Here is a 26,908-nt window from a genome sequence, read left to right as displayed (position 1 = left end):
TAAATACATTTCTTTTGCCCCTCACCCACCCCCCCCCAATAACAATTAAATTAATTATTTGCCCTTTCCCCAAAAACACTTACCTTTACCATCTGGCCTTCCCCCACCCCCCAACCAAACTGCACAAACTTTAAACTATAACCCTTCCCACGATCCCCTACACCCATGACTTTAATTTGACCCCATTCCCCCCTGCACTGATAAACTTACTTCCTCCCACCTCCCCCCTCCCCATCAGAGCTGTGCCTCGTTCCCCCGGACAGGAATCTGACAGCGTGGGCGTGATGGCGGGATATCAGGAGGTGAGGTAAGTTTATTTAAATTAATTATTTTAATTGATTTAAATATTCAAGTTATGGTCCCATCGCCCAGTGGCGGGGAGGTGCCACAGTGTCTCACCGCTGCCAGGAGGATCGGGCTGGGCCCTGCCGGCGGTGAGGTCCGTATGACCCACATCCAGGGCCATCTTCAGGCACCTCCCGTCACGGATCCCGACACGAGGGTTCCTTAAAGTTCAGCCCAAGAGTTCAGATTCCACCATTGTAGCTGGGGAAATTTAAATTCAATTCCACAAATCTGAATCATGAAACTATAGATTATCATTAAAAACCCATCTGGTTCACTACTGTTCTTCAGGGAAGGAAATCTGCTGCTCTTACCCAGGCTGGCCTACAAGTGACTCCAGAACCATCATAATGTGCTTGATTTTTAATTGTCTTCCTGAAATGGCCTCGTCAGCCAATCAGTTGTATCAAACTCCTACAAGAAAAACAAGCACTGAGTATGTACCTAGACCACATGGACCTGCTGTGGTTCAAGAAGGTGGCTTGACACCACCTTAAAAAGGGCAGAGATAGATGGGCAATAAATGCAGGCCTGACCAGTGTTGCTCACATCCCATGAATGAATTTAGAAAAAACTTCAGAAGTACTTAATAGGTGCCGAAGCATTTTGAGATGTCTGAAGGGTGCTCTAAAAATGGAAATAATTCATTTCTTATACATCAGTGTATTATGTTAGATGGTATTATTCAATTTTGTATTCCATGGTCTTACACAATATATTATACAATCTGCATTATGTTACCATAACACCTTGCCCTGGATTTTACGGTCAGCAGCTGTCCTTAAGGAAAGGCTGACCACAAATGTTTTAGCGGTCTCTGTGGCCAGAATTTCCCCTTTTCCGACGGCAGTTTAAATCCTGGGGATCGCCAGGCATCGAGCAGCAGTGGTGTCAGAAAACAGGTAGGCAACCAATCAAACTGAAGTGTTCTCACACACAGTAAACCCAGAAATTAAAAGCACTTAAAGTCCTTCACTTTTAATTTAAATTTTCAGATAGTGAAATAAACGTATGACTTTATTTCGATAGAAGCTAAAATAAAGGTACATAGATTTCTGAATAAACATAAAACAACTTTGTAAAAAATGTGGAGTTTTTAATCATTGGGGAGAAATTTAACATTCCAAAAATATAAAATTAGCTTTTCAGGACCAGTGAGGGTGTTCAGCAGTAGTTATGAAGTTAGTACCCCAGTTACACCTCATTCAACAAGGGGTAGCTTTTGCCAGCACTATTACAGCAAGACTAACAGCATTGGTGTGGAAGTTCTTGACAAATCAAGGGAGATTGCTGTCTGGGGGAACCTCTATAGCACACCCTATGAAGGGGCATAGACTCACTGACAGCAACTTCTGGATTTCTGCGTTGTTTTGCGCATGTCTGAAATCCTGAAGTTGCAGTCAGTTTCAGAGATGTAATGCCCTTACTGTGAGCAATTCCATGGGGTGTCTGCTGATTTCACTTACTTTCCATTAATACAGTCTCCGGAGTAGCTACATCCTTTTACAGTGTGTGTGTGGTCACTATATTAATATACACACTTATCTACCAATTTTTCACGTTTTTTTGACATAAACGTATTTATTTCAAACTGAATGGAATATCTCCACTTAAAAAAATGTCACTCCACCACATTTAGTGTGTGTGGTGTAGTAATCCCATGGAATAACACCAGGGTCATTGCACTATGTCCCAGTACATCACCAAGTCTGATGCTAGCCATACAAAGGGTTAAAAAGTGTTGGCTTTCTGCAGTGAGATTGGATTACAGGTAAAGACAATTACTGGATTCCTAAAACCATTGTGCGAGCTGGTTAAAGCAAGTATGGGGAGCCCAACAAAGGCTTTCTTTTCCTTTAAACTATACTTAAGTCACTGTCAATATGCGGATGGTTTAATTATTTGGTCCAACCAAAGTTATTAAGCGGCGAATTTCCCCCTTTTCCTCTCTCCTTTGTGCGTTAAACTGGTCTCGGATCGCGCCCCATTCAAAGGAGTCAGAGGGAAAAGTCAGTTTTCAGTGCAACTGGGCTGTGTGGATCAAAGACTTGCAGGTGGATTAAAGCGGAGTTACACCACCCCTTCACTTCAACTCGGATTCCCCCCCCCCCCCCCCCCCTCCCTCCCTACCCTACCCTGGCTGACAGGTAACTTGTCTGCGAAGTCCTGGCACATCTGGGAAGGTAGTGCAGAGGAAGCTGGGGTCTCGGTGTTTGGCTTCAAGCTGACTTGCACGGAGGGTGAGTAAAAAATCTTAATACTCGCGAGGTCGGCTGAATGATCCTTGTGTGGTGACGGCGTAATTGGGCATTTAAACAAAAATAAACTTTTTCTTTTGCGTATCGTATGATCTTTATCCGCCGAGGCAAATCAAAGGGAAAGGAATGAGTGGGAGGGTTTGCACTGGGACTCTGTGGGTCAGTGGTGTTTGCACCTTTTATACTTCCAGCCTCCGGCATTCCGCCACTGTAACTAAACCCACCTGAGTTTGAAGCCAAGCCTTTGTCAGCGGACCCGACATTGCATTCAGCGACATCCCAGTGCCGCCGCCTTTTAAGTGCTTAAGCGATGTTCCTTGGTATAAAATCTAACGGCCGTGTCCTCTCAAACGCTATACGGTCGTAATCTCAATTTCACACTAACGCTTTTAATTGTGAACTTTAATGTATCTAATTGCATCCTTCCTCCCCATACCCTCCCTGTAAATAATCAGGGTGCTTCATGATCAATCATCTATAGTGTATTAAAATGTACTCTTTTCCTCTTTGTGTTGTCTGGCAAATTGGGTTCTTCTGAAGCGTTTGTTAAACAGGTTTGAAATGTGTCTGAAGTTTGGCTTTCAGCACAAGTTCCCACTAGAAGGCGCTCAAAAGAAAATGTTCCTTACGAACGGTCTGTCCAAACAGCTGAGGCTGGTGGTGCAAATTACTATTTTACGGTATTGATTATAAAGAGCGCTGTGGCAGAGGGACAGGGTGCTCCACTGTGCTGTTATTGCTGAAAAGTGAATTTAGTTCACATTTCATAACATTATATTCGCTGCCCTTCACCAGTTCACTGAGCCAAGCCCTTTGAGCAGTTTCAATGTAGGCACTGTATTAATACAAATATTTCTATAATTTCCATAAATATTTTTTATCTTACTTTAGCTCTTTGGGAGTGCACGCGTTGTGGACTGACTGAAATTGCCAATGCCTTGATTTTAAAATTCTCATCCTTGTTTTCAAATCCCCCCAGAGCTTCGTGCCTCCCTATCTCTGTAACCCCCTTCAGTCCCACAACCCTCTCTGATCCCAGCACTCCTCTAATCCTGGCTTCTTGCACATCTCCAATTTTCATTGCTCCACATTGTTGGCCGCGCCTTCAGTTGCCTAGGCCCCAAGCTCTGGAATTCACTCCCTAAACCTCTCCAACTCTATTTCCTCCTTTAAGACACTCCTTGCAACCAATCACTTTGATCAAGCCTTTGGCCTTCTGTCCTAATATCTCCTTTTGTGGCTTAGTGTCAAATTTTATTTGTTAACACTACTGTCAAGCACCTTGGGGCTTTCCACTGTGTTAAAGGTGGCATATAAATACAAGTTTTTGTAAAAGGTGCTATATAAATGCAAGTTGTTGAGAGAAGCAGGTGGTTCTGCTTATTCACTGGTTTTGCATCAGGCATCAGTTTCAGAATATTATCTGTAGATTAATGGCAGCCTTAAATATCTAGCTTATCGTCACATACTCCATGCTTTTCATCGTTTCAGAAACTACAATCAAGTCCCATCTAATCTTCTTTTCTCTAGTGAAATCAATTTTAGTTCTGGGAGTCTCTAATTGTAACTGGGTGGCCTCAGTCCCAGTCCTGCTGAACTCTTTCCAATGAATTGATATCCTTTTTGAAGGTGGGTTGTCCAACATTGCATGCAACATTGCCTGCAGGAATGGAACTGAAGCTGATGAACTGTGCTGCTGTTGACCTCTCACAGGGGAACATCATTAGGGGTTGGTGGAGGAAGCTGACTGGAATCATGGTTTCTTTTGCTTTTTGGATTCTGCTTTTCAGACTCACAAAGGCGAGATCCTTGTTCCCTACAAACCAGAGTGTGCTTTATAAATGCAAGTTGCTGTTGGTGAAATGGTCCACTTCAATTCATTCAGGCTCAAAGGACAGTCAGTTAGGTGGCACATTGTCTGTACTGGTGACAATGGAGCAATACCACAGCAAATATCATCATACCAGGAAAGAAGGGATAAAGCAGGAGAAAAGAAAATTCGAGGGTAAAATATTGAAATGATACTGAAAAAGAGATTTCCAAATAAATTTACTTTGGTTACCTAAATTTAACATTTGGCTTAAGTAAAATATGCAACTAGGTGCCGGTAAAGTTGGCTGCATTTTATGGTTTGGTGCAGAGTTCCAAAGGATGGGGAATTCCTTTGGGAAATTCGCTTTCATCTTCCCATTTTGAGCTCTGCAGCATTTTAAATTCCAAATAATCATTTGGTGGTACAGAACTTGAGCATTGCTGAAAATTGAGACATGCTGTTAAAGCTTTTCGTCTTGCACTCATCAGGACAATTTGCAAGAATACCAATGTGAGGGAAAGCAACAACTTTATACAGTATAGGAGAGTGCTGATTGGCTGTCAAGTGAACTCTGATTTGTAGATGCATTGCCTTGGAGAATGCACCAGTTTATGGTGACTGACAGTTAATTGCCAAGCTTTGTTTGAAATTTAAACCAAGCAGCTTGACTCTGATTGATTCCCTAAGGAATGAACCAGCAAATGGCTGTCCCGTATTTTGTTTAGCTGAAACAGGCACAATGTGTGTACATGTTCTTTCTGTCTGCAAAGAACAGGGCCCTGTGTATTAACTTATGCAGCTTCCAGTATGTGCAAATGCGTAACACTGCGAGCCCGACTGACAATCTTCTATTTTCAGCAATTTCAAATTCCATTAAAACTAGCTGATCTCCTGTAGCATTGGGGAAATGGAAAGTCACAGCCAAAGGGAATTTCTCTCTTCAGCGCATCACTGATACTGTAGATTTAGGTTTGGAGACCCTTCTGCACCTCATTCTAGTGACACAAGGGCACAGCTGCAGCTGTGACTGCATGTCACAGAATGGTGATGCTGAAATAAGGAGTGTGTGGTTGGTTTAATTTTCAGAGCTATTTTGAAGTACATATAGGTTCTCTTTACTGCTGTGAGATTTACCAGGAGATAAATAAAATAATCTGATGTTATTATCCTCCAATGTAAGGGTACAGTTTTTTAAAATTAAAAACATATCACTTATAAAATTTATTCCTTCAAGGGGCCATCCATAAATGATACGTACTATGAATTGGAATTTTTTTGACCATCCCTTTGTTGCCAATTTTTGTCCAATTCCCTGTGAAGTATCTTAAAGATATTTTACTGGCATATTTTTACAAAACCAATCTTCTCTCTTATGCTTCAGTGTGCAAGTTAATCCCACTCCCAACATCTCACAGCATTTTCATTCTTTTTAAGATTTTATATCGGTTCTGATCAATTAGAAGTGTTGCTTTTCAGCTGACAGTCTTAGGGTGGATTTAAGCTACAACTGCAGTGTTGGTTCCATTTTGGATCAATGCTGAAGTTTTGTAATGTACATTCAGAGTTAGGGTCTCTCCAAACTCCAGAGTGAAGCAGAATGAGATTGCTCCTCCAGGGAGGGTCAATCTGCTTTGCTCCAGCATCAGCTGGTCCTGGATTCTGGGCTTACACTGTAACTGCATTTTGTGCAAAGTGAAAATGCTTTCTACAGTAATGCTTGAAATAAGCCCCCAGGTTGTGAAGGAATTCTTATGGAACTGAGCTTGTATTTTAATTGGAGAAATGAAAATTGACAGGGGACATTTTCCATAGATAATATACATGCTGTTATGACCAGGTGAGAAAGGTGTCTGGGGGTCCCTCTCAACCTTCAGCTGGTCTTACTGTAACGAGGTTTAATTTTAAACACACCGTGTTTTTAGCTCCCCCTTGGTGAATCCTGTTCACCGCTTTCCAATTATAAGGCAAAGAAACCAGCACAAACAGGCTTTCTTAGGTTTAAAGAAGAAAAGTTGAAATTTATTAAACTTAAACTCTAATTTGGTTAATGCCTGTGGTTACACACTGTGCCCACCTAGCATGCATACACGATACACACATGCAAATAGAAACAGAAAAGAGCAGAAGAAAAATTAAGTGGAAATGTTTGTGGCAGTATCTGAAGCGTTGTTGTTACAGTTCTTCGAGCTCACTGTAGATTCCTTGATTGCAGGTAGATCTTGCTTTTCATTGGAGCCCAGTATTCTTCTTAAACCTTGTTCGCTGTAGGAGACTTTTCTCTCTTGGGGTTCATGTGTCTTCAGTGGATTCAGAGGCTTGTGAGAGAGAGATGGGAGCAGACAGAGAGATCTTCTCATTCCAGGAGCAAACGTCTTACTGACTTCCAACTCTCTATCGCCAGTTCAAAAAAAACCCTGGAACAGCCAGGTAGTCATGTGACCAGCTGGTCTAACCAGTCCTGGCCCTTGTGGATTGTATACTCCTTAGAAGGTCCTGGAATGCGCTTCCTCACCTTTGATGTCTGTTAGTATGTAAATGTTTTTTTCCAGCCCTGGCTGATTTGTTTAACAAGTCATTTCATCACTCCAACAACAGTTAAAAATCAATGTTCATGACAAAATTGTGGTGTCTCATTCTTGGCAGGTTGGGGCTTAGCATGACACCTCCCCACCCAGCAGAAAGAAATGCAATTTGAGAAAAGAGCATTTCATTAAAAGGATCGGGAGAAAAATATAAGATACAGAAAAAAACATGCATTTCTCTCATTCATTTCCATTCATTCATAAATCTTAAAATTTATTAAAACTGTCTTCTCTTGGTGCCAGTGCTGCTTTAATTGCCCCCTTATTGGCATCCCAATAAACATGTGGTTCTTTTTTTTTTTGGGGAAGTTTCTCTTCCGTTTGCCCATTTCCATGGCTGCCTAGGGTCTTTGTTCTTGCTGAGGTAATTTTTTTTTTACAAGAGTCAATAGTGGGCAGGTCTATCCTGAACTCTCCTTCAGTGCTTTGCTGAGTCATGCAAAGGCTTTTGAATTCAGGGGATGGGTGGTTTGCTTTTTTACTGACTGTGGGGGAGGATCCTTTGCTAATCTCCCCTTTGCCCCAGAGGATACTCCTGCCTGCAGGTATTTGTGCAGCCTCTACTGCATTCCCCTTTGGCACTTCAACTAGGTGAGGCATCACCCTCATGATTTTTCTGTCCCCTAGCGGTCTTTCTTTGTCTTCTGCAGGTTCCTGTAAATGCCGTTAGCAACTCTGGTGGGGTGCTTCTAGTGTCTCCATTTATGTAGGAGGATGTGGAGTCTAACTTTCCACATTTTCCGGCATTAGCTGACCGGACTGTAGTGGTTTTCATCCGGGATTCCTCCCTGACTTCCTTTAACCTGCCCTCTTGGTCACTTTTTCCCCTTCTCTGTCTAACCTATGGCCAGCCTTGTCCCTGCCTGTCCCTTTTTGTTCTCGGCTGGGGTCCCTTGTAGTTAACCAGCCCTCTGCTGGAGAGTCCGCCTAACACCGGTACAGGACTTGGGGATGCAGGTTTCACTGTAGGTTGGGGTTTCCCCTCAACCTGGCACATGTGGCAACTCCTGCAGTATTTCACCACAACTTTGTGGAGTTTTGGCCAGTCAAACTGCTGTCTTATGTGGGCTTTGGTCTTTCATATACCGGCATGTACAGCCACTGTAGTCTCGTGGGCATGTTTTAATATTTCTCTCCAGTCCTTCTGTGGCACCACTAACTGGTGAACTACTGCCCACTTCTTGCTCTCAGGTCTGTGAGGAGAACTCCATTTCCTCATCAGTACTTGATTCTTTAAATAATAGCAATCGGGGACTCCTCTGCTTCACTTTCAGACTGGGCAGTCTGTGCTAGCGCTCATAATACTGAGTTGGCTCGCTGAGCCTCAGCTAGGGAAAATCCATTCAATTCATTCCCTGGGTCTCCTAATTTTCCAAAGAAAGTCTCAGACAGACAGACCTGGTCATCTGCCCGCAGTGCCATTACAGTCTCCTCTGGGGGAACTGGTTTGATCATGGCCTGATCCTCTACACATTCAGGGAAACTTCAGGGGTCCGTCTCCCACCACTGCCCTATCTCTCTGATGTCTTGCGGTCTTTCCTTCACTACTGGTGGGGGGGCGGCTACCACCTTTTTAGAATTAGAACATTACAGCGCAGTACAGGCCCTTCGGCCCTCGATGTTGCGCCGATCATCTGACCTACACTATTCCATTTTCATCCATATGTATTAGAACCTTCACCCCTATCAGATCATTACCTAGGAGCAGGTCATCCCCATTCACAGGCAAACTAGGGTCAATCCCTACAGTCATCGGTTCTGAAACTAGGTCGCACTCCAGGTGCACCGGGTGTACAGGTACAGGCATACACTGCCCTCCAATACCATTCACCACTATTCTGGTGTTCACTGCTCTCTCTGGGGGAAAGGTAAAGCCTTTTCCCAGTAAAAGGGATCTAGTGGCCCCTGTGTCCCTGAGAATCACTATCGGCTTGCTTGCCCTACTCTCCCTGATAACCCTCAGGAACCCTATTAAATTTTCCTGCACTTGCAGTGGCAGACTTCCTGGGTCTCAATCTTACTGCAGTTAAAGCCACAGCTTGTTCTGTTGTGCTTTCCATCAGGTTCACTTCTTCACTGAGCAGGTGTGCCCTGATTAACCCTATTGGTTTTCCCTTTAGTTTCCGATAGTCAGCTTTTAAATGCCCTGCTTTATTACAATGGAAGCACACGGGTCTCCGGGTCTCACTCTTGCTCACAGCACCTTCCTTTTTGGCTAGAGGAGGGCCCCCTGTGTCTCCCGCTTTCCTTTTTCTCCCACGACTGCTTGGGCTTCTATCACCTTCCCACCCTTTGTCCCTTTCGGATTTGTGGAGATGACTAGGAAAGGTTGTCTTCTAGGAAACCAAGTTATAAATTAAAGCAAACTCATCGGCCAGGATGGCCGCTTGCCGGGCTCTCTGGACCTGCTGCTCCTCTACGTGGATATTTTTGGAGAGGAGGAGAGAGTGTTTAAATTCCTCTAACAGAATTACTTCTCTGAGATTCTCATAGCTGAGCTGTACTTTAAGAGCCCTCAGCCACTGGTCAAAAGCCAGCTGCTTACTTCTTTCAAACTCCAGATAAGTTTGATTAGCTTGCTTCTTGAGGGTTCTAAACTTTTGGTGATTAGGCTTCGGGTACCAATTCATATGCCCCAAGGATAGCATTTTTGGTCAGTTCATAATTTGATGAACTCTCATCTGGCAACAGGGAATAAACCTCATGGGGTTTTTCAGTTAGCTTGCTTTGTAGTAAAAGAGGCCAGGTCTCAGTTGGCCACTTAGCTGCCTTGCCAGTTTCTCAAAGGACACAAAAAAATGCTTCTACAGTCTCCTCATTCAATTTTGGAATTAGTTGAGTTAGTTTCAACAATTTTGTACCCAGCCCTGAATTATACTCCTCCATATTGGCCGTGCTTTCACTGGGGTTACTCTCTCTCCCCCTAACTAACTAACTCAAGCTGCTTCAACTCTCTCTCTTCACATTCTTCCAGAATATTCTTTCTCTCTCCCTCTCCTCAAATTCAAGTTTCCTCTGTTCCAATTGTAACTTTGCTAACAATACCCTGTCAGATTCTGTTTCTAACCCTATTTCTGCTTCTTCAGATTCAAGGGAAAAATGGTTGGCTACTAGCTTTAGGAGTTCAGACTTCCTCACCTTGCCATGTACAGTGATTCCACACTGTTGAGCCATTTTCCTCAACTTTTCCATAGACACTGCTTTTAACTTATCCCAAGTTACTTCATCCTGGTTTGGGGAGCTACTAGCTTCAGTTGCAGCCAAGTTAGTATTCAAGCACACACAACCACAAGAAAACCTGTATTGAAATCTTGTTCTTTTTTGATTTGGAACAATTTGCCTTCCCAATTCCAATTTCTCTCATTTGTTGTGGGTCAATTCGGGATGCTATCACCCAAATTTCTGTTATGACCACGTGAGAAAGAGGTCTAGGGTTCCCTTTCAGCCTTCACCTGGTCTTACTGTAACAGGGTTTAATTTTAAACACACCGTGTTTTTGATTCCCCCTTGGTGAATCGTTGTTCACTGCTTTCCAATTATAAGGCAAAGAAACCAGCACAAACAGGCTTTCTTAGGTTTAAAGAAGAAAAGTTGAAATTTATTAAACTTAAACTCTAATTCGGTTAATGCCTACGGATACACACCACGCCCACCTAGCATGCATACGTGATACACATGCAAATAGAGACACAAAAGAGCAGAAGAAAAATAAAGTGGATATGTTTGAGACAGTATCTGAAGAGTTGTTACGGTTCTTCGGGCGTACTGTACATTCCTTGATTGTAGTAGATCTTACTTTTCATTGGGGCCCAGTATTCTTCTTAAATCTTGTTCGCTGTAGGAAACTTTTCTCTCTTGGGGTTCATGTGTCTTCAGTGGATTCAGATGCTTGAGAAAGTGAAGGGAGCAGACAGGAGAGAGAATTTCTCAGTCCAGGAGCAAACAGCTTTCTGACTTCCAACTCTCTGTGGTCTGGAATAGCCAGGTAGCCATGTGACCAACTGGTCTAACCAGTCCTGGCCCTTATGGTTTGTATCCTCCTTTGCAGACCCTGGAATGCGCTTCCTCACCTTCGATGTCTGTAAGTATGTAGATGTTTTTTTCCAGCCATGGCTGATCTGTTTAACAAGTCATTTCATCAGTTTAAAAATCAATGTCCATAACAAAATTGATGTGCCTCATTCTTGGCAGGTTGGGGCCTAGCATAATAATGCAAATACATTGTTGGCCTGAACTGAGACCCTAGATGTGACTACAGAATTAATAAGCCCCAACCAAGACTGGAGATTGGAATGAATTTATTTCTGTCATTAAGTAATGGATGTATTGAGTTCCAGTGAAAGTGATCAATGTAGTGTCAATTAGCATCTTTTATATTAGAGTTGGATAAATATCTGCTAGGAATGGGTTGAAGAAAATTCCAAATAAAGATAGTTAAGTGCTTCATGGAAACACAATTGTTCTGGAGTTTGCGGAACTATGTCACACCAAGAAAGATATCTGATCCAAGGTGAGTAGTGCAAGTCATAAGGTTGGTTGGACGTTATGACTGTTGACTTGATTCACGTTTTGGGGAGAAATTTTACAGAACTTCTTTTCAGGGAATAAAATAAATTGGATACAGTTTACGTTGGAGTGAATTGTACATCATCTGTAGAGAATGGGCTGATGGCTCGAATAGTCTTTTCTAATTGCCCGCTTTTCTGCGCTTGCATATACACACTTGGTCAGAAAGCGACTATTTGCATAACACTGGCATGTGTGTTCGATAGCAGTGGTGTAAATTCATCTGAAGTTTGAACAAATGGTAATTAGATAGAATGAGAAATGATGTAAAACAGTTTCTAGTGGCATGTGGAGGCATTTCTTTGTTAAAACATATTCAGACAACCTTTATTATGTTAAAACTTCAATTTCCAATTTCCACCCTTCTCTCACCTTTACATGGTCCATCTCCAACACTTCCCTTCCCTTCCTCGACTTCTCTGTCTCCGTCTCTGGGGATAGGCTGTCTACTAATATTCATTATAAGCCCACCGACTCCCATAGCTACCTCGACTACACTTCTTCACACCCTGCCTCCTGTAAGGACTCCATCCCATTCTCCCAGTTTCTCCGTCTCCGACACATCTGCTCTGATGATGCAACCTTCCACAACAGCGCTTCTGATATATCTTCCTTTTTCCTCAACCGAGGAATCCCCCCCAATGTGGCTGACAGGGTCCTCAACCATGTCCGGCCCATTTCCCGCACCTCTGCCCTCACTCCTTCCCCTCCCTCCCAGAACCGCATCAGGGTTCCCCTTGTTCTCACTTTCCACCCCATCAGCCTCCATATCCAAGGGATCATCCTCCGCCATTTCCGCCACATCCAGAGTGATGCCACTACCAAACGCATCTTCCCCTCCCTTCCCTGTCAGCATTCTGAAGGGATCGCTCCCTCCACGACACCCTGGTCCACTCCTCCATTACCCCCGACACCTCATCCCCTTCCCATGGCACCTTTCCATGCAATCACAGGAGGTGTAATACCTGCCCTTTTACCTCCTCTCTCCTCACTATTCAAGGCCCTAAACATTCCTTTTGGGTGAAGCAGCGATTTACTTTACTTCTTTCAATTTAGTATACTGTATTCGCTGCTCACAATGTGGTCTCCTCTACATTGGGGAGACCAAATGTTGTTGGGGTGACCGCTTTGCGGAATACCTTCGCTCAGTCCGAAAATACTCCCCCCTGCTCTCATGCCCACATCTCTGTCCTGGGCTTGCTGCAGTATTCCACTGAACATCAACGCAAGCTCAAGGAACAGCATCTCATTTACCAGTTAGGTACACTACAGCCTAATGGACTGAACATTGAGTTCAATAATTTCAGAGCATGACTGGCACCTGTCTTTTTTATTTTTGGTTTGACTTTTTATTTTTTATTTTTATTGCATTTTATTTTAGTTTGTTTCATCATTCAATTTTTTTTTTACAATGTGCCTGCCCACTGTTTTTTTCATGTTTGTGCTTTTGGCTAGGGCTTGCATTATTCTGTCATTTAACACCCTCTCTGCACTAACGCTTTGTCTTTCACCACACTATTAACACACTCATTGCCGTTGTCCCATGACCTCCTTGTCAGTTATTCTCTGTGACCCAGTGTCCTATCAACACCTTCCCTTTTGTTCTCTTTTGCCCCATCCCCACTTTATTTGCTTAAAACCTATTACATTTGTAACCTTTGCCAGTTCTGATGAAAGGTAACTGACCTGAAATGTTAACCTTGCTTCTCTCTACACAGATGCTGCCAGAGCTGCTGAGTATTTGCCAGCACTTTTTGTTTTTATCTCTACTTATGTTAAAACTGCAACATATATGAAATTCATTAGTTACATCTTTGTAATATTATCTTTCTGGAATGAAAGGTGTATTATCATGTGGTTGTAAAATATAAATGCAAAGTTATCTACTGGAAATTTAAATAGCATAAATATGTGTGATGCGTCAGCAACAAAAGTAGGCCATTTAGCCCCTCAAGCCTGTTCCTCTTTTCAATGAGATCGTGGTTGATCTGTGACCTAACTCTATTTACCCACCTTTGCCCCATGTCCCTTAATAACTTTATGCAACAAAAATCTATCAATCTCAAATATAAAAATAACAACCTGGCATCCATTGCCATTTGTGGAAGGGAGTTCCAGACTTCTATCACCCTTTGAGTGTAGAAGTGTTTCCTAATTTCATTCCTGAAAGGTCTGCCTCTAATTTTTAGCCATGCCCCCTAGTCCTAAACTCCCTAACCAGCAGAAATAGTTTCTCTCTCTGTACCCTATCTACCCTTAATACCTTGAAATTTTGCTTAAATTACCCTTTAACTATTTTAAATTCTAGAGAATACTGTTTGTTTATGCCAGGTTGCTGGATTTACTATGTAATCTGATTTATCTCCGAGCAATGCAGATATCACACATATTAAATCACCAACTGGTTTATTTACAGCAATTTAAACTATATTAGTTCTTACATAATTTCAGTACATGCCTCCTCTAGAGCAGTGTGTTTTCTGTACAAGATCCAAGCTGTGTCTTTTAGTTTCACTTTTAACTCTTCCGTTCCATCCGTAGGCTTAAGCAATCAAACGCAATGAACACAGATAAGTGGACAGACTGACACAATCAAACACTACAAATACAACCCTAATTTGTTTAATTTTCCTCATAATTTAACCCTTGGAGTCCAGCATTCATTCTGATAAACCTTTGCTGTACTCTCTCCAAGGCCAACATATCCTTCCTAGGGTATGATTCCCAGTACTCCAGGTGTGGTCTAACCAAGGCTTTGGATGGCTGAAGCATAACTTCTACTCCCTTGTATTCCAGTCCTCTAGATATAAACGCCAGCATTCCATTAGCCTTTTTGATTACTTTTTGTACCTGTTCATGACATTTAATGATCTAAATACTTGCAATCTCAAGTCTCTTTGGACCTCCACTATTTCTAGCATTTCATCATTTAGAAAGTATTTTGAGAATGGAGAAGGTGCTAACTTGAAAACAAGTCAAAAGCCCTGAACACTATATGGGTTGCTGGATGGACCTCACCTGGATTACTCTGTCCACTTCTGGTCCCTTCCAACATAATTGATATCGTGGCCTTGGAAAGGGCCCAGTGGAGAGTTCGAGGAATGATTCCTAGCTTAAAGAATCTCACCTACTTAGGCATATCTGGTGAAGATGCTCCAGCTATCATGAGTGTGGGGCAGGCTTGATGAACGAGCTGGCCTTTTCCTGCCTGTTAGTTTTGTATGGTCACATATAGGGTTGAAAATAACATTGATATTTACTGGAAGAAATGGTTGCTGATGAGTCATAGTCATTTGCAGCACAGAAAAAGGCCATTTGGCCCATCGAATCCATGCTGACTCTCTGTGGAGCAATTCAGTCTGTCCCACTCTCCTGTAGCCCTGCAAGTCTAATTCCTTCAAGTGCCTATCCAATCATTGATCATCTCTGCTTCCACCACCCTCATGGGCAGCGAGTTCTTGTTTCTGGATGTCACTTGCTCTGACAAGGTGTTAACTCACGGTGCAATGGAACATTCTTTTGCTCCTAACTGTGCAGGTGATTCTTGTAGTTAATTCAGTGTGACCTGTGGGAACAAGGGTAGACACTTTACATAAGACCTACTCCTTTAGGCCCCTTCTGTCTTGTAAGAAAACAATTAGGAATGAGAAGCTAAGAAATTGAGAGGAGTGCTGATTGGAGACAGTGGATTTAGGATAACTTCCCATTCGTAGCATCACTGGAACAGGATTTAATTATATTGTGGGTGGAAAATTCCAGACAAAATATCTTCCCAGGCTCCTCCCACCTTTAATTCCAAAGTAGTAAGCAGGGCAGCAAAGACTTAATGAGCCATGTGAATGTACAGAGGTCTCCCTGAGTAAAATTCTGGATTATGAGCAGATTCCTGTGGTGTTGCCCGCATTAAGTCGGACCATGTGCTATTTTATAATAAAAGGAGCAGGTTAGCATGTAATTCACTGTTTAATACCTTGCTAAGATGTTGCTGTGTCCCTTCAGGGCCATAGATTACTTGCAAAGTAAGCACAGGCTAAGGTCACTGAGTTTCATTGGTGAGAGAATCAAGGAAAGTGGCATTTTCTTGTTAGGTTTTAGACTTTGTATTAGAAGCAAACTATATTTTAAGCTACAAACAGAGTCTGATAGCTGGACAAGCATGTGTCAGTTTTAATATACTAAATATATATCCTGTTCAGAACTTCTCATCCACAGTATTGTAAAATTCTGTTCCAGTCTGCAAAGAATGGAGATTTCGACTCCCAGATCCATTGTCTGTGATGAGCATTCATAAGACATAAGAAATAAAAACAGGAGTAGGCCATAAGGCTTCTCGAGCCTGCTCTGCCACTCAGTACGATCATGGCTGATTTTCTGCTTCAGCTCCACTTTCCCACCTGCTCCCCATGTCCCTTGATTCCCTGAGAACAAAATTCTACCCAGGCTTGAATATACACAACATTGGAGCAGTTCCAAAGATTTACAACCCCCTGAGTGAAGAAATTCCTCCTCATCTCAGTCCTAAATGGCCTACTTCTTACTCTGAGATTCTGGTTCTAGACCCCACAGCCAGGGGAAACATCCTTCCTGCATTTATATGAGGTGAGTTACTCACCCCAGAATTCAGGGCTTTGAGCTCTTGTCTTCAGATCATTGCTCTAGGCCTCTGGGTTGCTAGTCCAGTAACATAACCACTATGCTACCGTACTCCCCATGAGGTTTCGTCACTGGTATAATCCTGGTGTTTGTTAACAGTGAGAGGAAAGGCAAGATATGGTCTTGACTATACTGGTGAAGGCACAAGTCCCATCTGTGTAGCATTGGCTTATGACTTTCCAAGATATCTGTGTAAAACATTACATTTTGTGTTTTAGGGATGTGTATTCCTTTCCTCACTTGCTTTACCTCCCACACTTCCTCCCTTCCTTGTTGATGAGGAACCAGATGGGAAAGGGCTCAGGACACTGAAAGCCGTACTAAGCTGTGTAGTGTTACAGATCTTACTGGGTAAGCTTTGAAATGAAGACTAGTACAATAGCGACACCACAACATATTTCCTCACACTTAACATTGGAAACTGGTTTGGGCAACACCTGGAAACATACACCAACTCCCACGTAAATGTATATCTTTGCTTTGGAGTTGGCCATTGAGCACATACAACACCAGTGGTGTTTGCAGTTGAATACCTCACTTATGCAAGCTGGATGCACGGAGAATAAATCTCACATGCATCCCTGCAGTCCTGCTGTGGAGTCTTTGGGTTTGAAACTCCAAGGTGCAATGTTATCAATTTGGATCTTCCATAGATAGTCCCTTGGGTTCAGAGGTATCAGTCACTCACATAAGTAGTCTGAGTGTTTCACTTTTATGGGAGTTGACTGACTGCTTTATGTCTGGCTGGACCCAGGGATGTAACAGCAACATCCTCTTCTCATCTGGACTGGATAATTATATCTTTGACACTTGCGTTCTTCAATTTAGCTAAAGGCAGTTAACACTAGATGAGGTGATGCTTGGTTGGAATTGTAAACTGCTTTCCTCCACTGTTACTTACAATGTATGAATCAATAAGATCAGATTTGCTTAGTTCAAATGGTTCAACTTACATTCACACAATTCTGTATCTTGTCATAAAGCCCAGGGCGGAATCACTCACCCTGCAGTCTCTTCTCTTTCTTCAATTTTGTAGAACTTAGCATCCTGACTGACCTTTGTAGTCTGCATCCAAAAGTTACACTGCCATTGCTGTCAGTGTTCTGATTTTTAAACCCTATTTTAATTTTCTTACAAAGCCCTCACAGACTAATAGATCAAAGGGTTTACCTACACAATGGTGACGGGTGTCTTTTTGATTACACAGATAAACTAATGAATTGATTATTGTTTATTTGATCTTAGTATATTAATTGCCTTTCATTTTGGCACCCTTTTTTAAAAAGAAAATTCTCTCTGAACAAGGCATGTTACTTTTAAAACCCTCCAGCATTAAAATAAACTAATTTTCCAAATTATCTCCATCGGAAGGAAAAAATCATTAAAAATGCAGAAATCTGACCTGAGCTATGGCTGGCTTCAACTTGTCTGGAAAATAATCGCAGGTAACCGCCATGGTGGGGTTTGGAGAACTGGCAAATAGGTGGTGTTCTGCACTCCCTTCAGATCTATGGATATGTGAGGAAATGCTCTCCATTGGTGTAATACATAGGCTAGTGTATAGGATAGAGTAATGGTTAGCATTTTTTAAGTGACATGAGGAAAAACCTTTTCACGCAGCGAGTGGTCAAGGTCTGGAATGCACTGCCTGAGTGTGGTGGAGGAAGGTTCAATCAAAGCATTCAGAAGGGAATTAGACTGTTATCTGAAAAGGAAGAATGTGCAGAGCTATGGGGAGAAGGCGGGGGAATGGCATTAGGTGAATTGCTCATTCGGAGAGTCGGTGCAGACACGATGAGCCGAATGACCACCTTCTGTACTGTAACAATTCTGTGATTTATGTCAATGGTCATCTGCAATCCCATAGCCCTGCACATGTGACTGTAGACACAATTCCTAAAAAAACTAACCCCACAGTGACTGCAATACAAATGTATCAGACAACAATGCAGTTCCATCAGATATAGTAGTGGGTCTTCCTGTCCCCCCACGACTTGCCTGTTGTCGAAGTAGCTTTCCAGTTCTACTAGCTCCCCTAATTGAGGAACACATTAGTCAGGGAAATTCATAACCAATGCAAAGAATTTCACAACAAAGCACAGTAAATGTACACAATTACTCCTGTGCAGCTTAAAAAGGAATTCATTTGTATCATATCTTGTGATTCTTTGATTTGTGCAAAGAATAAAGTGAGAGCAGCACAAAAGCCAAAGAAAAATTAAATGGGAAATACAAATAGCTATGTTGTATTTATGTTCACTGGATGATCTGGGCAATGAGACCTTTGAAGTCTTTATCTTCCTTCCTACAGTCGGGATTCTCCAGTTGGTTCTTGCTGAGGTCGTCTGTGAGGTATGGGACGATATATATTTTCAGTACCTCCTTTACATTCATTTTCAGATTTAGTTTTTTTTCCCCCTTTGCTAATTTCATCCCTTTCTCTCAAAATATAAAATCATTGTGGTCAGTAGTGGAAAATGACTAATAGTAAATCAGCTGAGCTTTGAGAGCTCAGCCCAATTTTCTCTTTCATTGACTTCAATCAGGTGGAGTGTAAAACCAGCTGCCAATTTGCGTTTCTGTCCAGGATGAATTTATTTCCCACTGACTGTTTCTTGAGGTATAGTTCTATATGTTAATGATAGGTTAATTATATTATTAGAGATAAACAGGTGAAGGGTATTGTTTAATTAAGGCCCCAGAGCAAATATTAGGAGAGTATGCTGGGGCAAGGGTGAACGGAAGGCAGGATATGTAATCATATTCTGTTAATAAACTGCCTATCAAGAAATGGATCTGCGCCCAGTTTCATTCTTCCCTGTTTGGCTTGGATCGATTTAACATTATAAATGCTGGTTGTCCAGCTGGCCATGGAATCTGCTGTTCAACCTCATCACTCAAGGTCTTCAGCAAGTTAAATTCCTTTTCTCTGACTAATAGTAGGAAACGGGCCAGCTAATATGCACCCAGCAAGGTCCCACAAACAACAATGTGTTGATGGCCACATAATCTGATTAATGATGTTCATTGAGAGATTAATGTTGGCCAGAACACTGGAGAGAACTCTCTCATTCTTCAGAACAGTGCTGTGGGATCTTTCCCAATCACCTGAGAGGGCAGACCAGGTCCTGGTTTAATGCCTCATCTTAGCAGTGCAGCACTCCCTCAGTACTAGACTGGAATGACAGCCTGGATTTTGTGTGCTAACACCAAACAGTAGTGGTAGTGTGGGGCATGGTATTAATCAGGAGATTAGAGAAGCATGTGGCACGGGGAATATAGTAATCATGGGTGTCTTCAATCTGCATATAGACTGGGTAAACCTAATGAGCACTAATGCTGTGGAGGACGAGTTTCTGGAGTGTGTTAGGGATGGTTTTCTAGATCAGTATGTAGATCTAGTTTTATGTAACGGAAAAGGGCGAATTAATAATATTGTAAAAGAACCTTTAGGGATGAGTAACCATAATATGATAGAATTTTACATTATGGTTGAAAGTAATGTAGTTCAATCTGAAGCCAGGGTGTTAAATTGAAACAAAGGAAATTATGAAGGTATGAGGGGCAAATTGGCTGAGGTGGATTGGGAAAATACATTAAAAGGTATGACAGTACATAGGCATTGGATAGTCTTTAAAGAAATATTACATAGTTTACAGCAACTATACAGTCCTTCAAGGAAAAAAAAACCCAAAAGTAAAGGCAGTCAACCGTGGGTAACAAAGGAAGTTAAGGATTGTATAAGATTAAAAGAAAAGGCCTATAAAACTGCCAGAAATAGTAGTAAACCTGAGGATTGGGAGGATTTTAGAATACAGCTAAGGAGGACAAAGAAACTGATAAAGAAAGGGAGAATAGAATATGAATGTAAGTTAGCAAAAAATATAAAAACAGACTGTAAAAGCTTCTACAGGTACATAAAAAGGAAATGTTTGGCTAAGACAATTGTGGGTCCATTAAAGGCAGAGTCAGGAGAATTTAAAGTGGGGAATAGAGAAATGGCAGAGAAGCTAAATGATTACTTTGTGTCTGTTTTCATTGAGGAAAGTATAATAAATCTCCCAGAATTAGAGGTTCAAGGGATTGTGGGGGGAATGAGGAATTGAGGAAATTTAGTATTAGTAAGAAGGTTGTATTGGAGAAATTAATGGGGCTGAAGTTTGATAAGTCCCCAGGACCTGATATTCTACATCCCAGAGTGTTGAAAGAGGTAGCTATGGAGATAATGGATGCATTGGTGATCATCTTCCAAAATTCTGTAGATTCTGGAGCGGTTCCTGCAGATTGGAAGGTCGCAAATGTCACCCCACTATTTAAGAAGGAAGGGAGAGAGAAAACCGGGAAATACAGACCTGTCATCCTGCCATCAGTCATTGGGAAAATGCTAGAATCTATTCTAAAGAATCTGATAAATGGACACTTGAATAATAATGATCTGATTGGACATAGTCAACATAGATTTATGAATTGGAAATCATGTTTGACAAACCTGTTGGAGTTTTTTGAGGACTTGCTAACAAAACTGATAAAGGGGAGTTGACGGACATGGTATACTTGGATTTTCAGGAGGCTTTTGATCAAGTCCCCCACAAGAGGTCTGTTATCAAAATTAAAGCAAATGGGATAGGAGGTAATATACTGCATGGATTAAGGATTGGTTAACAGGCAGAAAGCAGAGTGTAGGAATAAACGGGCCATTCTCACGTTGGCAGGCTGTGACTAGTGGGGCACTGCAGGGATCAGTGCTTGGGCCCCAGCTGTTCACAATATATATCAATGATTTGGATGTGGGAACCAAATGTAATATTTCCAAGTTTGCAGATGATACAAAACTAGGGGGCAATGTGTGTTGTGAGAAAGATGCAAAGTGACTTCAAGGTGATTTGGACAGATTTAGTGAGTAGACAAGAACGTGGCAGATGGAATACCATGTGGAAAAATGTGAGGTTATCCACTTTGGTAGGAGGAATAGATGTGCAGAGTATTTCTTAAATGGTAAGAGATTAGAAAGTGTAGATGCACAAAGGGACCTGGGTGTCCTGTTCAATAAGTCACTGAAAGCTAACATGCAGGTGCAGCAAGCAATTTGGAAGGCTAATGGTATTTGTCACAAGAGGATTTGAGTACAGGAGTAGTCAAGTCTTGCTTCAATTGTACAGAACTTTGGTTAGACCACACCTGGAGTACTGTGTGCAGTTTTGGTCCCCTTACCTTATGAAGGATATTATTATTATCGAGGGAGTGCAACGACGGTTCACCAGACTTGTTCCCGGGATGGCGGGACTGGGGTCCGATGAAGAGAAATTGGGGAAACTGGGCCTGTATTCTCTAGAGGTTTGAAGAATGAGAGGTGATCTCATTGAAACCTACAAAATACTTAAAGGGACAGACAGGGTAGATGCAGGTAAGATGTTTCCCCTGGTTGGGGAGTCTAGAACCAGGAGACACAATTTCAAAATAAGGGGGAAGTTACTTAGGACAGAGATGAGGAGAAATTTCTTTATTCAGAGGGTTGTGAATCTTTGGAATTCTATACCCCAGAGGGCTGCGGAAGCTCAGTCATTGAGTATGTTTAAAGCAGAGATTGACAGATTTCTAAATACAAATGATGTAAGGGGATATGAGGATAGTTTGGGAAAAAGGCATTAAATGGATGAGCAGCCATGATTGTATTGAATGGCGGACAGGCTCGATGGATTGAATGGTCTACTCCTGCTCCTAAGTGTCTCGTTTGGGACTTGAACCCACAGACTTCTGAGGTGAGAGTGCTACCCACTGAGCCACAGTATTATGACCTTGTTTCATCAAGCCTGACAAAGAGCTTCACTTGGGTGGCTTTCTGAAACACTTAGCTGAATATTTTGCCTTTTGTCAGACCTAAAATGCAGTGTTGACTTCACTGCTGCTCAGTTGTTCAGTGTGTTAATTATTTATTTCTTAAACAGTTGCCTACATTCTTGTGATCTTAAGTTACTTCCAGCAAAGTGGTGCCAACTGATTACAGAGTTGGATTGTGACCTCTATATTTCGGCAAGCGTAAATAAACCAGATTAGTTTCAGCATCAAGAAGTTTGAGAGAAAAAGAGGGAGTTATATGTTCACACCATATGCTAGGCACCTGTAAGAGCACGACACTGTCAGAATACATTATAGTACCAGCTTTTACTTAACACAGGATCTGCCTCATCTTCTGCATCTACAATTACAATGACTGGCCTTGCTGAAGGGGTAAATAAAACTATTCTTCCATTACTGTTTCAGAATTTAATTTAGTTGATAGTGAGTGAAATGATGCAAACTCATCGTCATAACTTTTACTCTCTTAAGGAAACTCTCAATCATTGGTTTTGTGAGGCTCCGCTGGTTGTGTGAAATCTTGATGGAGGCAAGTGCAGGTCCATAAAGTCAGGTGTAAATTGCTGTGTTCTGAGAGGAAAACTGGGAGGCAGAAGGTGGCTGCGGTGGAGACTAGTGCTCGCCTCTGCTAAATTTATGACTCCATTTCCATTTCATGTTTTTCTCATGGTCTACTCATCCATCGTGCAGTTCACCCAATTAAAATGGGCATGTGAGTGTTTGACTGGTATCAGATTTAAATGTTTCTTTTGAGGTTTTCATAAGCATTTAGGTTTTGCTATATTTTCCTAATTGCATCAACTGCATTATTTTTTGTTGCAGTGGAGGGCAGGAATTTTGTACTTGAAGACCTTTTAAATGTCCCAATCATTTTCAAATGGTACAATTTAAACCTGTAGCAATCTATATTTTCAGGATGGCTTGTCTTGACTCAGTTGAAGTGGACTATGTGCTTTAGATAACTAATACAAGACTCCCAACTCTGCACTGGGAATCAATGTCTCTAAAGTTTCTGGGTATGGGGGAGAATGGATGAAAGCTTATCCCAGGCTCTCAACATTTCCCACATCCCAGGTTGTCTCCCAATGGCTCCAGACACTTGCATCTCCCTTTCCTAGTACTCTGAAACGACCCTTCTGTCCTGAGGTACTGTATTACCCATACCACTGCTCCCAGACCCACCACTCGCTCTCACTTCCACCCCCCACCAGATCCAATGACTTTCTTTCCCACTGTTGCTGCCCCTTTGGGATCCCCTTTCGGTACTGTCAGACACCTCACCCACCCACACCCCCCCCCCACCCCCCCCTCTCCAAATGCCCCATACCACAGCACCTCCCTCCCTAGCTTCCATGAGCTGGATTTTATAGAGCCCTTGATGTTGGGATCTGGGGGCGGGGGGCATTAACATTGGCCCAGATGAGGCCCACCATGGACGCCATTGCCAGGGATGGACAGCCCGCCCCCTCCGTGTGATCGGGAAGGGAGTGGGCGGCACGCCCCGGCTATTTAGATTAGCCTCCGCGCTTTGAATCACGGCGGCTCTTTGGTGTGTGGCCCACATTTATTTCGCCCTCTGCACCAACTCCTAAAACTTGCATATTGTCGAATGCCCCTCCCACTACTTCCAGATCCAGTTGTTGAAGTGAAAAGGCCACTGGGACATGCTGGAAATGAACATAATTATGTAATTTGAAGTTCAGAATAGCACTAGTGGTTCCATAATATTGTGCAACAAAACTGCAATTTCACATCTTCAATTACCATAATTCAGTGGCCCTGATGCAGTGTACATTGCATGCATAAAACAGCATTAATCTTTCAACTCGCTGGAAGTACCACCAAGGGAAACCCCTGTAGTGTCATTCAACATGATTGTTCTATGTTGATTATCTAATTCCAGCTGCCTTGCTTCTCCCGGCACACATGGACTGGGAATAAACTGTAAATGCTGAAAATCTGAAATAGAAATGGAGAATGCTGGAACTAGGTCAGTTAGCATCAGTGGAGAGACGACAAGTTAATATTTCAGCGGCAGAGCCTTCATCAGAACTAGCAAATTAAAGCTGAGCATTTTCAGTCCCGGTCTGCTGAAAGGTTCATGTCTAAAAACTTAATCCGTCTTTTCTCATCACAGATGCTGACTGTCATGCTGGCTACTTCTAGCACTTTCTATTTGTTTTATGCTACTTTATATTTGTATACAGTAAAATGGCTGATGCACTGCAGATTGAATCATAGAAGAATGATTACAGCCTAGAATGAGGCTACTCGGCCCATTGAGCCCATGCTGGCTCTCTGCAAGAGCAGTTTAGCTAGTTCCCACTTCCTCGCCCTTTCCCTATAGCCCTGAAAATTGTTTCCCTTCAGATGCTTTTCCAATTTCCTTTGAAAGCCACAATTGATCTGCCTCCACCACCCTTTGAGGTTGCTCGGTCTGTGTTTTGTTTTAGCATGAAGGAAAGTGTATATTGTATAGCCGTGAGGCTTTTCTAGCATGGATTCAGCCAGGGCAGTTGTGAGATGCTGTCTGTGTGTTTCCCAATCATTTGTTGCACTGGTTTCTGACAAGCTGCTGAGCGGATCTGCTATTAATCAGTGATCCATGTCTGTGTGATATCTGGTGTTCCAATCCCATGTGTTAACTTACACTGTGCACAGTTATCAAACCGCTATTAGTGCAAATGTTAACACAATGATTATATAATTCAGGTTATGATACATTTTTCTTCCATAGTTTATTGGGTGGAATATTATGTGTTTGAACTTGTTGTGGGAGTACTTTAAGAGGTTGTAAGTGAAAGGTCATCAAAGGAAGTGATGCCACGTCACACATGACCAGGGAGTTGTGGATGTAGCCCGACAGAGTAAGACATGTGTAGATGTGATCCAATAGTAGCTGTGTATATATCTGGTCTAGTTTAATTTATCATAAAAACTCTTATATTCTTTGGATATTACTTGCAGTCCTGTAAATCTTACTTGTTCCTTTTGATATGTGAACTATTGTAATATTACGAACGTAAAAAAGGTAGCCTGAATCAGCTGGAGTTTTAAAAATATTTTTAAAAACACATGATCCTGCTGCACACTGTGTAAAGAAGTGTTAATATATTCAGAGTCTGCATTGATGAGTGTGTGGGCAGCAATGGAGATTAATATTTAACAGTTATTTATGCAAATATTACTAATTGTTGTCTCTTGATATATATTAAATTTATTACATTTCACTTATTTCCTTTGGTCTGTCAGTTCCTCAAAGGGACAAGTTTTCCCCACAACAGGTTAATCCAACCCTCCACTGATATTATTGTGTTGAGGTAAACTTTCTTTCCTCTTTTCTGGTCCTGGGTCTGGGCAGGTTCTTGGATTTTTTTCTGGGGATTCAGTCAATTGCTTCTCGTTGAGAGAGGGAGAACCTGAGTTTCAGATTTGACCCCATTGTTCTTCAGTGGAGTGTGTCAGCTTACTTGTGGATGGTCGAAGCCACTGTGTACTCATAGAAAGGTTTACTTGATCAAGTGTATTTGAAAGGCTATATACAAAACATCAACTGTACTACCTTTGTCAGCCCTCGTGGTTACTTCATCAAATAATTCAATCAAATTATTCAGACAGGATTTTCCTTTAACAAATCCATGTTGGCTATCATTATTAACCCAGCCAAGCGACATTCATTTTGTACCGGATTGCGGTTTCTAGAAGTTTCCCCATCACCGACATTAGGCTGATTGGCCTGGCATTTCCTTTTTTTTTTAAGCAGGTGTGTAACATTTGCAATCCTCCAGTCCTCTGGCACCACCCCTGTATCTGGAATCATAGAATGATTTATTTTATTCATTCATGGGATGTGGGCGTCGCTGACCAGGCCAACATTTATTGCCCATCCCTAATTGCCCTTGTGAAGGTGGTGCTGAGCCACCTTCCTGAACCACTGCAGTCCATGTGGTGCAGGTACACTCACTGTGCTGTTAGGGAGGGAGTTCCAGGATTTTGATCCAGCATTGATAAAGGAACGGTGATATATTTCCAAGTCAGGATGGTGTGTGACTTGGAAGGGAACTTGAAGGTGGTGGTGATCGCATGTGTCTGTTGTCCTTGTTCTAGGTAGTGGAGAGTGTGCGTTTGGAAGGTCCTGTTGAAGAAGTCTTGGTGAGTAGCTGCAGTGTATCTTGTATATCATACACACTGCTGCCACAGTACACTGGTGGTGAAGGGAGTGAATGTTTCAGATGCTGGATGGGGTGCCCATGAAGTGGGCTGATTTGTCCTGGATGATGTCGAGCTTCTTATGTGTTGTTGGAGCTGCACTCATTGAGGCAAATGGAGAGTCTTCCATCATCCTCCTGACCTGTGCCTTGTAGATGATAGAAAGGCTTTAGGGGAGTCAGGAGGTAAGATACTCGCCACTGATTTGCCAATTTCAGACATGCTCTTGTTGTCCCAGTATTTAGGTCACTGGTCCAGTTAACTTTCTGGTCAAATGTGATTCCCCAGGATGTTGATAGCAGTGGATTCAGCAATGGTAATGCCATTGAATGTCAAAGGGAGATGGTTTGGTTCTCCCTTGGTGGTGATGATCATTGCCTAGCACTTGTGTGGCATGAATTTTACTTGCCACTTATCAGCCCAAGCCTGAATGTTGTCCAGGTCTTGCTGCATTCAGGCAGGACTGCTTCATTATCTAGTGTGTCACAAATAATACTGAACACCGTTCAATCTTCAGCAAACATTCCCACTTCTGACTATATGGTGGAAGGAAGGTCAATGAAGCAGCTGAAGATGGTTGAGCCTCGGACACAGCCCTTCTGAACTCCTGCAGCAATGCCCTAGGG

General features: G+C 42.3%; 1 protein-coding gene across 8 annotated transcripts in view; it reads left to right on the top strand.

Moving 5' to 3' along the window:
- The first annotated feature begins 2,150 nt into the window (after positions 1-2,150).
- Positions 2,151-26,908, top strand: part of shank2b (SH3 and multiple ankyrin repeat domains 2b) — a 1,108,014-nt gene continuing 1,083,256 nt past the window's right edge. For 6 of the 8 annotated variants that reach the window (XM_068046566.1, XM_068046567.1, XM_068046565.1 and 3 more), the window contains exon 1: positions 2,151-2,585. The gene's annotated coding sequence lies outside the window, so the exon portion shown is untranslated. Of the gene's footprint in view, positions 2,586-22,281; positions 22,446-26,908 lie in introns of those variants that run through there. The other 2 variants (XM_068046562.1, XM_068046559.1) reach the window with 1 other exon arrangement.

The sequence above is a fragment of the Heterodontus francisci genome, chromosome 14 (genome assembly GCF_036365525.1).
Source record: "Heterodontus francisci isolate sHetFra1 chromosome 14, sHetFra1.hap1, whole genome shotgun sequence".
Taxonomy (NCBI): domain Eukaryota; kingdom Metazoa; phylum Chordata; class Chondrichthyes; order Heterodontiformes; family Heterodontidae; genus Heterodontus; species Heterodontus francisci.
The sequence above is the reverse complement of the archived record's forward strand: the minus strand, read 5'-3'. Positions and strand labels throughout refer to the sequence as shown.